The sequence below is a fragment of the Ursus americanus genome, chromosome 30 (assembly GCF_024610735.1).
Source record: "Ursus americanus isolate L20-20 chromosome 30, mUrsAme1.1.p, whole genome shotgun sequence".
Classification (NCBI taxonomy): Eukaryota; Metazoa; Chordata; class Mammalia; order Carnivora; family Ursidae; genus Ursus; species Ursus americanus.
This window is the reverse complement of record NC_142156.1, coordinates 13,379,711-13,396,462: the sequence shown is the minus strand read 5'-3', so window position 1 is coordinate 13,396,462 and position 16,752 is coordinate 13,379,711. Positions and strand designations below refer to the sequence as shown.

General features: G+C 44.3%; 1 long non-coding RNA gene across 1 annotated transcript in view; it reads right to left on the bottom strand.

Moving 5' to 3' along the window:
- The window catches only part of LOC148107439 (uncharacterized), a 91,945-nt gene extending 76,384 nt beyond the window's left edge, over window positions 1-15,561 (bottom strand). Inside the window, exon 1 of the long non-coding RNA XR_015722386.1 lies at window positions 15,326-15,561. This is a non-coding gene — a long non-coding RNA (uncharacterized LOC148107439). The remainder of the gene's footprint in view (window positions 1-15,325) is intronic.
- Window positions 15,562-16,752: the final 1,191 nt, after the last annotated feature.

Sequence of the window (16,752 nt, the reverse complement as noted above, 5' to 3'; positions counted from 1 at the left end):
TAGCTTAAAGATGAAGAAGGTCATATAGCTCAACAGTCCCTTACTGTAGGGCCTTGAGCAAGACTAGGGACCTCAGTTTCCCCATCTGCTAGGTGGAGGCGCTTTGGCTAAATGAGCTCAAGGATTCTTTGAGTTTTAAAAATCTTACTTAAATTAACGCAATTTATCCAAATGTACCGAGGAGGCCCTGGTACAATTATACATTTATTAAATGAATAAACCAAGTTTCTCGATTTTGGAATATATGTGTCTATACACATACCTAGATTATTATCATATGCAGATATGCACACACAATAGATAGTAATAGAGAAAGATAGCCACATAAAGAAAAAGTCCACAGGTGCACACACCACAGTGTAACCAAGGGTTAACAAAAGTAACAGCCTCGGGGATGTCCATGATCAACATCTACAGGTCTTGGCAACATGGGGCTCCATCTTTATGTAACCACAGTGAATTCCCAGGCTCCCTCTTTCAGCCCAGGTGGTTTGAATGCGTAGATTCCACCAGCCTTTCCCAGCTCCCGTGATGGACACGTGACCCAGGGCTGGCCAATAAGAGCCCAGCGTCCCCCCTTCCCACCCCAGCGGGCCAGGCTGCTCAGGACCCAAGCCAGCCAATCAGAGTCAATCCAGGGCCTTGCCTAGAACTAGGAACAAGGAACAGTCTTTCTTCTGGAAATGCCTTGGGGACATCTTTAGGCCAGGAGGGTGAGCCTACCTAAGAACAACCCAACACAGAAGACGTTAGAGAGACCTTAAGAGGAATAGAAGCCGATGGTCTGCTTTGATGGTCTGGACCCAGCTGTGCATGAAGATCTACCCGCCCTGGACTTCGTAGACCAGTCATTCAATAGATTCCTCGCTCGTGCTGAGGTCACGTGGGGTTGGCTGTGACTTGCAGCCCTCATTGATACATAGGTGGCCCTGGCCATAGGCGAAGGAGGACCTCCACCTTTTATTTCGGGGGCTTCTATATCTGTTAGATTTGTCTTCACTATGAGTATAAATTTATGTTTTAAAAATACTTTGATGTCCTTGGTCTTAATAACAAGCATAACTGGCCTGTGCCAAGGTCTTGCTATGGATCAAATACTAAACTAAGTACTTTCCACGTCTCGTCTCATGAGGCACGTTCACTGTTCACTCTCTCCCTGGAAGACACGCACCGTCATCAGGACCATTTCCAAGATGGAAAGACTGAGCCTGGAAGGAGTTAAACAATTGCTCAAGGTCCCACATCTAATAAACAAGGGAGACTGACCTGGGACCCGTGTCCTGTCGGTCTCCAAGGACCCAGCGTCAGCTCTTCTGTATTCACGTTTAGTGGTAAGAACATTCGACACCAGAAGCTTCGTACTAAAGCTCTGTCTTGCGCACTAGAAACCAAAGCCCTGTCGCAGCCTTGTGCTTTGCTGAACACGCCTACCACAGTGCCCGGCGCCGAGGGACTCAACAAACATTTGTCGAATGAGCAAATGAATGAGTGAATGAATAAGATGTAATATCGAAGACCTGAAAGAGGCCAAGGTATGTGAAACACCCATTTCAGGCCAACATCTGAAGCATTCCTCCCAACTTCATCGGGGATGTATCTTAACAGCTCGGACATGCTTTCCAGTTGAAAACATTCATTTAATTAGCAGGCATTTTCCAAAACGGATGTGCCTTTCTCAATCACTGTGTCTGCAACCGACATTTGTTGAAAAGGTGCCCCCCTCCCCCAGACATCAAAGCTTCTGCTCGGCAGACCTTTCTCCCCCAATTACTTCCATGGGAGAAGGACAGCCGGGCAGACGGGAAATCGGTCACAACATGCAAGATGTTTTCCCTTTGTAAAAAAGATGCTTGTGGTAGAAGGTCCTTTTGGGGGAGGTCTTTTTTAAATCTGTGTCTTTAAAAATCTGTTTCTTTTGTCGGCATAGGCCATTCGCTGTGAACTGCCAAGAATCATTTCTCATTGAGATCTAGCTTCCCCTCCCCAAAATAGTACCAAGAACAATCTCTAAGATACTATTTCGTTGGGTTATTTGTATTTCTTCCTGATGTTTGCAGCTCCTGGGATGGACCTTGTGGGCCCTTGTGTTCTGCTTGGGTTTGACCACATACAACTCGGCTGGCACAGAGATTCTGTGCCTTCTTCTCCTGAGTCCTGGCAACCTAGAGCCTGGGGCGACAGTTGCTATGAAGCAGAGGTGGCATCTATATTTTTGAAAGATGATGTTTCTTAAGTAAACACGATCCTTCAAACCCACTGTGGCATAGCTGGAGTTGGCTGAGCCAACCCTTCACCCTAAACTCTTCCATAGCTCCCCATTGCCATCTGGATAATGCGTGGCTCACAGACCTCAACTCTGCCTACTCTCTGACCTCAACTCTGCCCCTCTTGGGCTCCAGCCAAGTAACTTATCTGCAGTTTCCAGCATCCTGCTTCCTCCCTTCCCCATGAGCTCCTTTGGATGTTCTCTTCCCTCTCCCTGAAACAGCCTCTTGTGTCCCACTGTCTTCACCCGGTTAACTCTACTCAGCGTCAGGTCTTAGATGGACATCACCTCCTCCAGGAAATCTACCAAGCTCCACCCCCAGTCCCACTGGAAGAATTAAATTAAGTGCCCTCCGAAGCACCATCACAGCATGCCCCTTCCAGCACTGATGGCCCTATTATAAATACCCCTTTATTTCTCTATCACCCTCACCCATCCTGAATGCTTTAAGTGAGTCTCAGAGTCTCTCTGGCATAGCATAGGCCCTCAGTAAACAGTTGTTGAGGGAACAGGATAAATACATGGACGGGGGAGGCATCATAGCATCCAGGTAGGAAGGAAGCACACGAGCGAAAGTACAGGTAGAATGATTTTTCCTCTTTGGAAGGGCTGAATTGCAGAGAGCCGAACACAATCCTGAAGGTAGTGCCAGATCCCAACCCCAACTCCAGGGTGCACAGAAGACCACATGTCCCCCACCGTGGTCCCAACAGGGCCATCAACTTGTACCTACAAGGCAACGCCAGCCCAACAGGACTGCTCACAGTTCCCTAAGCAGACTGCCCTTGTCCCACAGCCTGAACCAGAGTCAGCTTCCAAGACAAGCCACTGGGAATGAGCCTTCAAGGTCATGGAGCAGGTCAGTGTGAGAAAAGAAGGCAAAGAAGGTAGGAAAGTAGAGATTCTTGGAAGGAGTGCTCGCTTTCCTTGGCTTTGGGTTCTGGCTCTTTCTGCCCAGCAACTGCCAAAGACCCAGAGCTGAGTACAAAGGAGGCAGTGGGAACCAGGAGGCGAAGACTTAAAAACCGGGAGAGTCTTTGCCCTCCGAATCTCAGAGTCCCAGGAAGATTCCAGCTTACACTTTGTTTTCCCTGGCCCATGGTCCTTACCAGGTACATGGGCTTTGGTGTCTTTCTTCTATCAGGGAGTTGCCGTGGCCCATGTGCACAGAGTCTCTGTAGGGCAGGAAGTTTCCGCTTCTGCTCTCTCAGGATCTCAAACCGCTCTTCCCTGGGGCCATCACTCTAAGGAACTGTGAGGGGCTTCTGGCTCCATGGGTTTTCCTCATTAACAGAAAGAACGCTTTCTTGCCTCAAAATGTATGCTTGAAAACCATGCTGAGCTATTTTTGTTTGAAGCTCCCTCTCCCCGGTGTTTGGGTTCTGTCTTCGAATCCTACAGGCTGTGTGATCTTGGGCAAGTGACCTAACCTCTCTGAGGTTTGTATGTAACGTGGGCTAATAAGAGACCCCTCTCGGGAAGTTTCAGGAAGATTAAATGAGATGATCTACACCAAGTCCTGAGCTGGAGTGAGACCACCACCCTTCCTCACTCAGATTTTGTAATCCTAAAATAGTACATTGAATAAACAAAAATAGATGTTTCTGCCTTACAGAAATGGAGAGCCTCGGCAAATGTACACGAGACAAAGCCCTGGTTTACAGGGACTCCAGGATGCATCAGGAAGAAGCTATGTTATTTCTGTTGCTAATACATTCCTGATAGCCATTGTTTCCTGGTTATTTGCCTCTTTGGCTCTCATTGGCCAAGTTCCAATTTCTTGAGGTTTTTTTTTACTGCATTTGGAAGCTATGTTATGAAAACCTTGGAGCCTCCACGAAAATGAAAACTTCCTTTTCTTCCCCTTTCTCCCCAGAGTATGGGGGCCAAATACCCCTCTGATCTGGAGGACTGTCCAATTTCAAATGCTCTATGACAAAGATTCCTTCGGCATCGGTTGACCCACAAATTACAGTATTTAGGGATCTAAACCTTGCTTCCCGGCCTTGCCTCTCACACTGAGAAGTGGTCAAGAAAAATCCTTTGATAATTCATGCATCCCATTTTGATTCAAATCATTTCACTCTGTGTTCGTGGTACATCTTGCTTTGTCTTTGCTTTTTTTAACCAAAAATTTTGCTTAAAAGGTTTGAGAAAAACCAAAATGCCTTGCGTTACCACAGGGTATGGGAAGGTGTTGTAATGACACCACTAACCAAAGAATCCATTTTTTTTCCTGAATGCCTGCAAGGATTTGGATAATCCCACAAAGTCGCAGGCTTGTTTTCTGCTCCGGGGTGAGAGGCCAAAAGACACCCACACGGGGATAAATGCATCTTTTCTAGCTCTGGCAAGCTTCGCACAAAGCCAGCCAGCCCCACAACCTCTAAAGACAGCTCCTCAGCTGGATTAATTTCCTCCTTCTCAACATCTCTTGATATTGTTGACTATCCAGAATCAGCCCCGAAGTGCCTGTCCACACCCTCCTCCAGAAGGCCTAGAACAGCACCTAAAAACCCGTCCCAGCCACAGTAACCAGGGGTGGAGTGCCATCTGCTGGCCGTTTTTATAAGACAGCTTCCTGCTTTGCCTACACTACTAAATGTTCCCCCATTTCAAAACTGCCAAAAGAATTTGATGGTAGCTTCAGGCATGAGAACAAATGGTTATTACTATTAATATCCTATTATTTGTAATAGGCATTTAGACATAAAGCCTCCTTCTCTTTAACCTTTTTTTTTTTTGAAGTATTTAAAGGCAAAATCAGAAATCTGGGAGAGATTGGTTCTGCTTATAATTGCTTTTATTATCGTCGTGGTTGTTGTTGTTACAGTGTTATATTGGTGAATGATAATAATAAAGTCTTGGGAACTTTGGTTTTACACACTCGTAATCAGGACCCCTAAATAGCGTATCATAATTTGCAAAGGGATTTATGATCCCCGGCAAGTTTATGAGAGCTTAACACAACAAAGGCAAAAAAAAAAGGGGGGGGGGATAAAACTGAAATGAATGAGCCCGTTTCCAAAGGAGCAAGAATGTAGCTGATGAACTTATATTTGGGGGATTAGGCTGACATGTTTCACGCGACAATAAGCATTTTTACTTAAGATCGTATGGGCTCATTTCTCTACCCAGATGATTACATTTTTGGAGTCTATTAAAATCCAGAGAAAATACTGGAGATTCTCCTTTTTAAGGAATTTTGCCTGTTCTGGGAGAGAAAACAAAATGTGCTTCTTTCAAGCTTATTTTGCCTATATTCCTTCTGGTTTCAAACCGTGGGCTCCTGAAATTGACAGAAGGGAAAGGGATGCCTTTCTTCACAGAACCTATGACGTGTTTTTATTTGTACTGTTTGCCAGGAAGCGTGTGGATGACGTACAAAGGTCAGATATTCTCTTTCTACCTGCCTCGTACCCAATGATCATCCGCCTGAGTTCAGACAGATATATAGGAGACGGAACAAACTGCACGCACACACGCTTCGATCTCCACGCTTAGAAGCGTCCACTCTGGAGAAAGCCTGTGCCCTGGCTGGATGTCCAGAAGCTTTCTACACTGAACAAGTCATTGGAATTCTAATAGTTCCTTTTGTTTGTACTTTGCTCAGGCTTCAGAGGCACCCACAAGCTTCAGTCCTTTCTGCAAGAGGAGGATTTGTTAATAGTTCCTAGTATTTTCAGCTCCTTCGTTGATTTCCTTCCTTTCTAGTATTTTTAGTTCCTGAGATAAAACCTCATTTATAATAAAGTCAAAATCCCTGGAAAACATTTCGTCAATGAAACATCCAACTTTGCTGTTCATTATGTTATTGAATGAATGGGTTTTGTTGTTTTGTTTTTTTTTTTCCTTGAAACCTGGAAACCCGGTCCTGATTATTTAAAGGCAGACACAAAGGCAGAATTGGGTGGGTTTTTGTTTTTGTTTTTAATGTTTTAAGATGTAAAGATTTTATTTAAAATGTTTGTTCTCTCTAAAAGAGCTTTTCCAAAGGCACAAGTTTGCTAGGACCAAATCATTCACTTTAGGAAGCAGGATATGTCAGCACCCGATTCGATTCAATTCTGGTGATCCTAATTAAATGTATGTCTGAGTCTCTCTCTTTACCATTGCATATTATTCATGGTCCCTGGTCTAACATGTTGAAATTCTGAGGCATGATCAAATAACATTTTTTAATTGAAACTAGTCAAATAAGAAGTTCTATTTCTTTTCTCTTTCAAAAAAGTTCTATTTCTTCACAGGGTTCTTTCATTATCTCCCCCCCCCCCGAAATTTGGGGAGGTTTCCGCAATCATCGTACATTTGAAATACCAGCTGCTAACTTCAACCCAATTTTCTGCTCTGTTTGAAAAGGATTTTTTGTTTGGATTTAGTGGGGTTAGGATTGAGAAAGAGAGAGCGTGCACAGAAGACAGAGAAAAAGACAGAGAAAAGCACACAAACAGTTCTGCTTTGAAGTTGCTACCTAATTACTGTTAAGATCTATCAAAATGTACTGAGAGAGCGGGTTCCTTGCTCAAATCTGATGAATGAACAGGCAAGCAGCATCTAGGAAGACTTTTAAAAGGAATGGATCAAATTAAGAACACAAAGAAATGCAACCAAGGTAGACTGAAAGATGTTGTGGTTTCTGTTTATTTGTAGAGGCATCAGAAAGGAGGAGGAAGGCAGGACAGTGAAGGAAGGGAAAATGGAAAAGAAAGAAGTATACATAAGAGGGTGAGAAAGAGGGGAGGGAGGGAGGGACTGAGGAAGGAAAAGAGGGAGGGAGGGAAGGGAGGAAGGAGGGAGTGAGGGAGGAAGGAGAGAGAAATCGGGAAAAACATTTACCGAGCTGTTTTAACTTTGTGTGTTCTCCTATTCGAAGCCGTGTCCTTGGTGCAGAAATTAAACAATTACGTATAAAACACAGAAAGAAGGGAAACATAGTTAGTTTCCCTTTCTCATTTCCTTTGTTGGAATACTGGTTTGGTACATCTGAAGAGAAAACGGGCTGCAAAGTTGGAGAATTTTTCTTCTTTCAGCAATGATCAAACTAGCAAATCTCTTTCAGCCCAAGTTCCTAATGTCACAGTGCCCCCTGGAGTATCGCCTGGAAGGGACCCTAACTTTCAGCTTGAACTACCGTCCCCACTCTTTACTTGTTTTTCTTACAATGGGGAGGGAAGGGGGAGGAGGGGGGATTGGAAATTTTTTAAACAATCTCAGAACCTTTTGAAGAGCTGCCTCTGGCCAGGGGAAAGGAGGATTTCGAGAAATAACTTCCGATTTATTTCAGATAGTTAGGAGAAGGGGCAAGAGGGAATAAAATCCTTCTCTTCGTGTTTTTTTTTTTTCCTTCCCCCTTACCCCCTTAATCCTATTTTAGTTGAGGTCTGACCTTGGAAATTTCCAAAAGACTTTAATCTCCTGTACTCCAAATTGCTAAAGGGAGCTGAAAGAGAGAGTGTATGCATGTGGGTAAAAGAGGTTTAAAATTGTTTATTTATGAATGGGTTAGACTTTCCTGATACTAAGAATGTTAACTAGTTCATTAGTTCGCAAATTTAAATCATTTTTTTCCCCTTTCCTTTTTTTTTTTTTTCTCAGACAAATCCATTCAATCATTAAAACTCAGCTGAGAAAAATGATCTTAAGCTATGCCTTCTGCCTCTGGGCAGGTCTGACCCACTCAAACGTTAATATTCTCAGATAGCTAGGAAATGCCATTTGGTAGTTTCTGTAACTACATTGCTCTTCTCCAACCGTCCCCCCCTTTTCCAGAGAAAACAAATTACCTTCATGTCAAAATAGGGGAGGAAGGCAGAAAACAGGAGAAAAGAGTCATTTCCCAAAATATTTTCGAGATATAAAAGAAATCCATGCTCTATGGAGATCTCAAATTTGGGGAGGTACAAACTCATTGAAATCATTAAGTATTTCATTTTTCAGATGAAAGGCTCTCATTTTGCATTACCGGGTTGAGTTCTGATGTAATTTGAAGTGTCACTTTGGAGGGGTTTGGGTGATTAAGTCTTTTTCATTTTTTTCATTAAAGGGCCGATTTTCCTGATGTGGGTTATAACTTCGTTCCAATCTGAAATTTCACCCACCCCTCGCTTCCCCCTCGGAAAAGGTCTATATGTATGACTGATTTTGAAAGAATAACAAACCCAGTTGTATACTTATTTTTTTTAACTGCTTTTGATTTTATTGACCTACGAAATGCAAAACCACTTTACTATCATTCTCAAAGGTCCATTTTAAATCATGAGATACGTCAAGGTATAATTACATTTAAAACATTCGGTAATTATAGGAAGAAAGACTAGAAAAATGGCTTTTACAAAAAAAAGGATTATTGGAAGCAACTGACTCTCAAGAAATGTCTGTCTTTTATAAAGTTCATAATTTCCCAGTAAATTCTTTTAAGTTAATAAACATTTTCAACATTGAAGAGCTTTAGAAAGCACCCCCCCGATCTACCACCACACATACACACACAGAAAAGGAACCTAAAGTCTTTTAAAATACGTGTGTGTGTGTGTGTGTGTGTGTGTGTGTGTTTTGTTTTGTTTTTTTTTGAGAGAGAGACCTCAGAAACGGAAATATTTCTCAGGAAATGTCAAACATGAATGTCTACATAATATCTACATGAAATAATAAATCAAAATCAGCTTTTTTTATCTGACAAAACACAATAAACGGGTCTGGGACATTATTTTTGTGCATGTTTTTTAGCTCTCAAAATACCCAATAATAGATAATGTCCTATTGGGAAAGATAATGTGTGTTTTCTTGTACCTTGGTGGGAAAAATATTTTTTTTGCCCTCTGTAAAGGAAATTAGATATATATTGGGGGGGGAAGAATATAATGTTTCACTGTGATATGATCCAACAAAAACCCAGGAAACTCAAAGTCCGACTGATGTTCTGCTAAAAATTCACACCATTGTGCCCCTTTACTGACAACAGATTTAAGAGCCCAGAATGTCTGGGGGAACCTCGAATTTCCTGACTGCCAACCTCTCATGTCTAAACACCAAACTGTTATTTAAACATTCGCCGGCCTTACGAGGGTTGCCATTTTTTTTTTTGTCCTTCTGTTTCTCCATGTATATTTTTTTATCTTTGCTGATACTTGTGTCGTCTCACCTGAAATGTATATATTGCATTTTAACCCCGGTAACTGAATGCTTTCTGGGGAAGTTGAATTCCTTTTTCAGTGAGAAGAGAACAAGAAAGGAAAAGAATCATAGACTCATGGGGCTTCCAAGCTGAGGGAAACCACCAAGGATATAGAGCAAATAAGAAGGACAAGAGAGATTGAATGCAAAGGTGGAGAACTGGCGGTGGGGGGGGGGTCTCCCAAATTTGTCAGTGCGCCCAGAAAAACATTAACCGTCAGGGAATCACACCTTTATGAAAGTTCCAGTTACAAAATCAGATTCTAGAGCCCAACACGCTGTCAGGAGCCCTTTCTAAATATTTAAGCTCCCCAGTTGCGCACCATTTGTGGATTCCAGATCATTAATTTACTACTGGATTGTTAATTATGGCGGAGTAATGGAAAACCGGGGCTTGTAGATTTTATGGACGCTGCTTCTGTACCAGTGACTGTTGCTACTTTCAGGGACTAAAAGCTTAAACTTTAACTGCATTTTAAGTATTTGGGGCTGGGGCGAAAGAGGCTGTGAGTCGATGCTTTGAGCTGGTAAGTAGTTAGTTATTAAAATGGGCTTTGAAGCTCTCTCTTGGTGTATGTCTGCATATTTTAAGGGTCCCAGCAAAAAAGCTTTTTTTTTTTTTTTTTAATGCACCTAATTTGGATTTCATTGAATTTTCTGCATGCAATGATGTTAGGATATTTTGGTGAATTTAATTCCCCCAACCCCTCTGTATGAAAGAAAAGAAACTCTTTCTTGAAGAGATTTAAAAGGGAAGAAAAATCCTTTTTAAAAGGCTTAAGGGATAGGGGGTGAAGGAAATCAGTGGTAAGGAGGCTTTATTTTCTAAAGCTCAAATTCCAAAGGAGGAGGACTGTCTACGTAAGAACTGAAACTAATTTACCTGAATTCCTTTGTCACTGCCTGGCTCTTGACTAGTAAATGATTCTTTTCACTAGCCAATAAAGGCAAATCAAAAGCATGTTTGAAATGGACGGGTGGTGCCAGGCAGTTCCCCCCAGATGGAAAGCCCACTGGCCGTGCCCTGTTTGTTTTGGTTTCCCCAGGAGGATTTTCAAAGAGGGTGCTGGGGTTTGGGCCACCCTACTCCCATAGGGAAAAGAGGGGACTCCTTGGCTCTGATCCGTGGACAAAACTGCCTTTTTGGTACTACCCAGAACGGAAAGAGAAAGTACCTGCCTACGAGTCAGGTCAACAAACCCGCAGATGCTTGATTTTTGTTTCGCTCTCAAAGGCTGTTTTAGGATCTCTGCCAATATGAGGGGTTGGGGAAGTGTTTGTCGCTCTTCAGAAAACAGCTCAGACTTTCTGCACCTTAATATCCCTACCTTTGTACAACAAGGGCAATATTCACTGCCTTCCATCCTGGAAAACATCGGAGAAGGGGAGGACCTTAAAAGCAAGTAGCTATACAAAAAATACCGTGATTTAAACACAAAACTAGGACAGCCCCTTCCACTCCTGACATCTCGTTGGTCTGGATGACAAAGAATGTATATGAGAACCGCATAAAAAGTGCCTAAACGTTATTACTCATAAGCAAAAATACCTAAGTCAGAGGAGGCATTCAACAGTGAATATTTAATCCTGATAGAGGTCATAGCTTTTCAAGCTCGCTCTTTCCATCTTGAAACTGGAATTGTGAGAAACCAAGTACAGGAAGAAATGAAGATAAAACTTCTCAAAATTCACTGTCCCTGGATTTTCCACGCTCGAGTGAGGTTTTTGAGGCCCTCTTTCCAGACGATGACATGCCCCCGATTGAAAAATGGATGAATTAATAAAGCTTTTCGCTGTTCTCCCATCCAAATTGGATTGGTAACCCAATTTGACTGAGTGCTTAGAAATTAGTCAATAAGGCAACTAATTAATAATTTGACTAGGAGGGAAAAAGTCAATTTCTCAGCCGCACACAGATGTAAGTCAGGAAACATCTTAAGGCGCCTCGCGACACAATTCCAGCAATACCTTGTTGCACTGAAAATCTGCGGGCTGAGTTAAAACACGAATTCTGGGTTCAGTTCATTTTGTATAAGTCTTTCTCTGCCCAAGGGAACGGTATCTTGGAGAAAAAGGATGGGCAGAGGGGGGAAAAATGCTGTGAGCTGGAATTAATTTAATACTAGATATAGTAACAATGTATTCTATATGAAATATATTTATAAACTACATTGCACTGTAATAATATAATCACAGTACAGTGAGCATTTCCTGCATCCTAGGTACTGTGCTAAGTACCTTGAATACCTTATCTTAGTTCATGCTTATAGTCCCATAGTGAGGTAGACACTATGATCCCCATTTTATAGGTCAGGAAACTGAGGCCCAGAGAACTCAGCCACTTGTCAACTGAGACCATACAATAGTAAAGAAAACAGCAAGATTTTGAACCCAGACCCATGATTCCAAACTCTGCCTTCCAATTCCTCGCCTCTGTGAGCATGGGGGAAACTAGCCAGGGGATTTGCTGCCAATTTTCTCCCTGCTTGGGGAAACTTGAATTGCTTCTAAGACTGACCCTAATTTGCTGTGTGGCAGTGGACAAGGCGTGTCCCTCTGAGCCTCAGTTTCCCCTGGACAAAGTCAGGGAAGTTCTCCAACAATAGCTCCAAAAATAACCTTACCATCCAACACTCCTGACTCAACCAAGAAACATGTTCTTAAGTAGTGATCAGGTGTTCTGTCTGTACCCGGAGATGCCGAAACTCAAAGAGACACCAGGATTTTTAAAACCTGGGATGGCGGGGGGCGCCTGGGTGGCACAGCAGTTAGGCATCTGCCTTCGGCTCAGGGCGTGATCCCGGCGTTATGGGATCGAGCCCCACATCAGGCTCCTCCGCTATGAGCCTGCTCTTCCTCTCCCACTCCCCCTGCTTGTGTTCCCTCTCTCGCTGGCTGTCTCTATCTCTGTCGAATAAATAAATAAAATCTTAAAAAAAAAAAAAAAAAAACCTGGGATGGATTTAAAATCTGGATCTCTTAAGAGATCATTTAGAGAAGTTTCATGATTTAGTTGTGAAGAGCAAAAGCCGCCTGGGTTTGCATCAGGCTCTACCACTCACTGGGAAAGTGGGGCTTCACCTCTCTGAGCCTCCATGTCCTCGCCTGGGAAACCAGGATAAGGGGAATACGGTGGAGACGTTGTGGGTTCGGGTCCAGGCCACCACAATGAAGCAAACATTGCAATAAAGAGTCAAATGAATGTTTTGGTTTTCCGATGCCTATAAAAGTTATGTTTGCACTATACCGTAGCCTATGAAGTGTTCAAGAGCATCATGTCTTTAAAAAATGTACATATCTTAATTAAAAAAACACTTTCTTGCTAAAAAATGCTAACCATCAACTGAGCTTTCAGCGAGTCATCATCACAGTTCACAGATCACCACAACAAATGGACCAATAATGAAAAAGTTGGAAATGTTGTGAAAATTACCAACACATGACATGGACACACAAAGTGAGCACAGGCTGGTGGGAAAATGGCACCAGCAGACTTGCTCAACACCAGGTGACCACGAACCTTCCATTTGTAGAAAACCCCCTATCTGCCAAGTGCAAGACATGAGAGGCAGAGTAAGACGAGTCGTGTCTGTATTACTGATACAGACGTACGTACATACCCAGGGGTTACAGAAGACAATGCTTTACGCAGCGTGCCTGGGACATACAGAGGGCTCAGTGAGTGTTACCAGGATGAGGCTGAGGATGGTGGGAGGGGGGCGTGGATGGGTACGGTGGGAATGATGGCAGGCAGTGGTGACAATGGTGAAAATGGTGATGAAGGTGATGCTGATGGCGATTGTCACGATGGTGGTGGTGATGGTCTTAACAGGGAAGGGCATGATGGAGATGGTGTTAACTGACTCCATGTACAGCTGGGGAAACTGAGGCCCCAAAGTTATATACTAATAACCAGCGTAGCTGAGATAAGAAATCCACGGCCCCAGTGCTGGCCCATCGCCTCCTCCATTGCTAAAAATAAGTGGAGTAGGATTTGGCTGGAGGGAACTGGGAACTGGGAACGGGAGGTCATGTCGGCCTCCTCTCCACCCCTGGCTCATTTTACAACACTGGGGAAATCACTGTCCTCACCAGACCTCATTCACTGCCTTTTAAGGATGATACCACCTCCTGACGCTTAAGTGAGAGGTAAGGGAGGAAGGTGAGTTCCAGAAAGCTGCTCTTTAACCAGAAGCTCCCACCGACCTTCTTGCCACTGGGCCCACACTGCATTTTGAGAAATTCTCCCTAGGGGAGTTGATTTACTTTCTGGTTTCAGCCCAAGAGACAAAATAACCTATTGAATCTGTCCATTCAGTTTTCCAGCTGGGGCTAAGTGGTCCCACAAGGAGCTTGTGATCAAGCCCGGGAGAAACCAGGGTTGAAGGGAAGGAGGAGGACAAGAGAGGTAAAAACTTCACATGGCTCACGCCAAGTAGGAACAGCAGAACTGTTATTTTAGATCAGCCACATCCCCAAAGAACAGTGAGTTCTCCTAATAATGAGAGAGAAATTGGTTTTAGGATTCAAAGGAGCTCCACTGACAGGGCACACCTGCCACCAGGGCCCCAAGCTAACCAATCAGAAGCACAGCTGATGCTGTTTCCCCTAAGGTCTCCTGGCAGACATTGCTAACAGATACCAGAGTTCTCCACAGAGCCCCAAGCAGCCTCCCAGGGCTCCTCAAACATGGAGCTCTAGCGATGCAGCCATGAGCAATCGATCCGAGTGGACACAGTGATGAAAATGATTTTCCACTTGACATGGAGCAGGACCAATAAATGATTCATAAGGCCTGTGCCTGCTGAAAAGGCCATTAAGAGACTAGGCCAAAGGAGGGGTTACCCTGCAAAACCCAGGTGGTCTCAACTGGATTTAGGCCTCCTTGTCTGGTCACAGTCCAAACACTGCGGCTGGCATTTTATTCATCCATCCATTTGTTCGCTCATTCATTCGTTCCCTCGCCCCCCACTCCCCTCCTCAGTCAGCCCTTCATTCCCTCTATCCCTCAATTTGTAATTCAACCAATATTTACTTCCTGTACGTTCTATGTGCCAGGCACTGTCCTGGCTGCCGGAGGCATAAAAACGAACAAGACCAACCCAGCCCTGTCTACACGGAGCTTATAATCTCACACAAAAAGCAAAATTTAACAATTACACAAGTAATTATTTCTTTCCTGTGCGATCACTGCCACAACGGAGAAATACTGGATGCTTCTGGAGACACGGGTTAGCCTAGTGGGGGAAGGAATGAGTGCCCTTCCCTAACATGAGCTGAGTGTGACCCTCACGTGCTAGAAACCCCTCGGTGGCTGCCCCCTGCCCTCACATTGAACTCCAAGCCCCCCGCCGTGTTTGGGCCCTGCCCACCTGTCCACCTTGCCCCACACCAGCCTTTCTCACTGAGGAACCCAACCCAGACTAAATGCACAATTTCTAGAATGGGAAACACTAGAAAGTACACCCCATACGCATAGAAACGAAGCATGTTCTGTTCCCTGCTGAATCCCAAGTGCCCAAAGTCCTTGGCACAAGGCCAGGCACATAAGATGAACTTGAGAAATGTTGTAAATGTGCAAATGAGTGATTCTCTGACCCCGCCCTTGGCACAGTGCCTAGCACAATGCCCTGAATTTTTCAGTGTTGGAAGAGGGGAGGGAGGGAGGAAAAGAGGGAGGGAAAGTAGGAGGGAAAGACGGAAGGAAGGAAGGAAGGAAGGAAGGAAGGAAGGAAGGAAGGAAGGAAACATCTTATGAGTAGTAGGGAAAGGTCATGCCATAAACCAAGGCTTTCAAAGCTCTAATTCCCATACAAAAAGACCCAGTCATTCTAAATCATTTCAAGTACAAATTATTTTTAAAGAGAGAGAGAGGTTCATACTCACCAGCCTGGAAACACAGGGTCCAGTAGTGGGAAGAAGGAGGCCTGACTCTAAGCAAGATGGGTGGGGCCCATTAAGATGCTTCCAGCCAAAAAGCATTTTTGTGGCCTTGTAATTTCTGAAAGCTCTTGGCGGGGCTAACCGGCTCCAGAAGCAGTCTCCTGCAAAGGTCTCCTCTTTGCAGTTCCTCAGCACCTCAGGCAACTAACCCCAAGCTCGACCATCTGTTGGGCCTCAGTTTCCCCATCTGTAAAATGAAGTAATTGGGTTAGATCATCTTTAATACAACCCTAACACCGTGAGTCTGTCTTAAGATCTCTTCTTGGAGTCCCTTCCTGACCACCCACCTCACCTCCCAAAACATTAACAATAATTATTATGATAATAGTAATTACCACTTATTGAAGCTCTTTTGATTTCATAGACACAACTGTCCTAAATGTAGATTTTTGATCTCCGTTTTACGGCACTGAAGTTCAGAGAGGTTATGTACCTTGTCCAGAGTAACACAGCCAGGAAAAGCTGGAATTTGATCTTCGACTTGTCCAAACCCAAACTCTCGCTTCCCCCACTCTGTCCACAGCTCTACAGGCGCTGGCAGAGCTGGTTATTTACTGAACACAAACACAGATTCCTCGTAAGCCGGCAAGGCAGGCAGAAAAGCGGAAGGAAGGTGTTTGCGGTGGCAACAGCGTTATTTTCTGCCCTGCCTCTCTTTTTCCTTTTCTTTTTTTTTTCTGGTGAAGATGTCTCTCATACGTAACAGCTTTGATAGCCGTTCTTCCCCCATCTGGTTCTCGTTCTCAATGGCAGCGATCACGTGTGACCCAGGTCACATGACCCAACCCCACACTATCCTAGAACAGCACTCCACCACCTTGGCCACAGCGATTGGTGATTGGGTCAAGTAGCAAACATGTGACCCAAGTTGGCCAATCAGAGTCCTCCTCTGGTCTGAAGTCAGGACCGAGAAGCTCTCCCTTTCCTCTAGCGCTGTGAGGCTCAGGTGGTAGAGGCCTAGAGTTTCCCGTGACCTTGACCGACGGCCACCTCCCCCCACCCCAGAGCCATGAGAGGGAAGCGCCTACCAGAGAGAAGAATGTGGCCAACAGAGAAGACAAGATGAGGGACGGAGGAGCCCTCAGCCCACGGATGGGATGCTAAGACCAGCACCACACCTGTCCTGCCCAGTCCCTGGGCCAGTGCGGGCTCGAGCTGCCATTCTGCCACTTACAATAAAAAGAATCCTAAGAGAATTCCTTGACCGGCCTTGCATAGTTGTGATCCTATCCCACCACACACACACACACACACACACACACACACACACACACACACACCCCACATCTGCTGCTTAGAACTTTGAAACATACGGGAAAAAATATATAAAGAGGACAGGGAGAAGTATTGGGAAAAAAGGGATCCCAAGT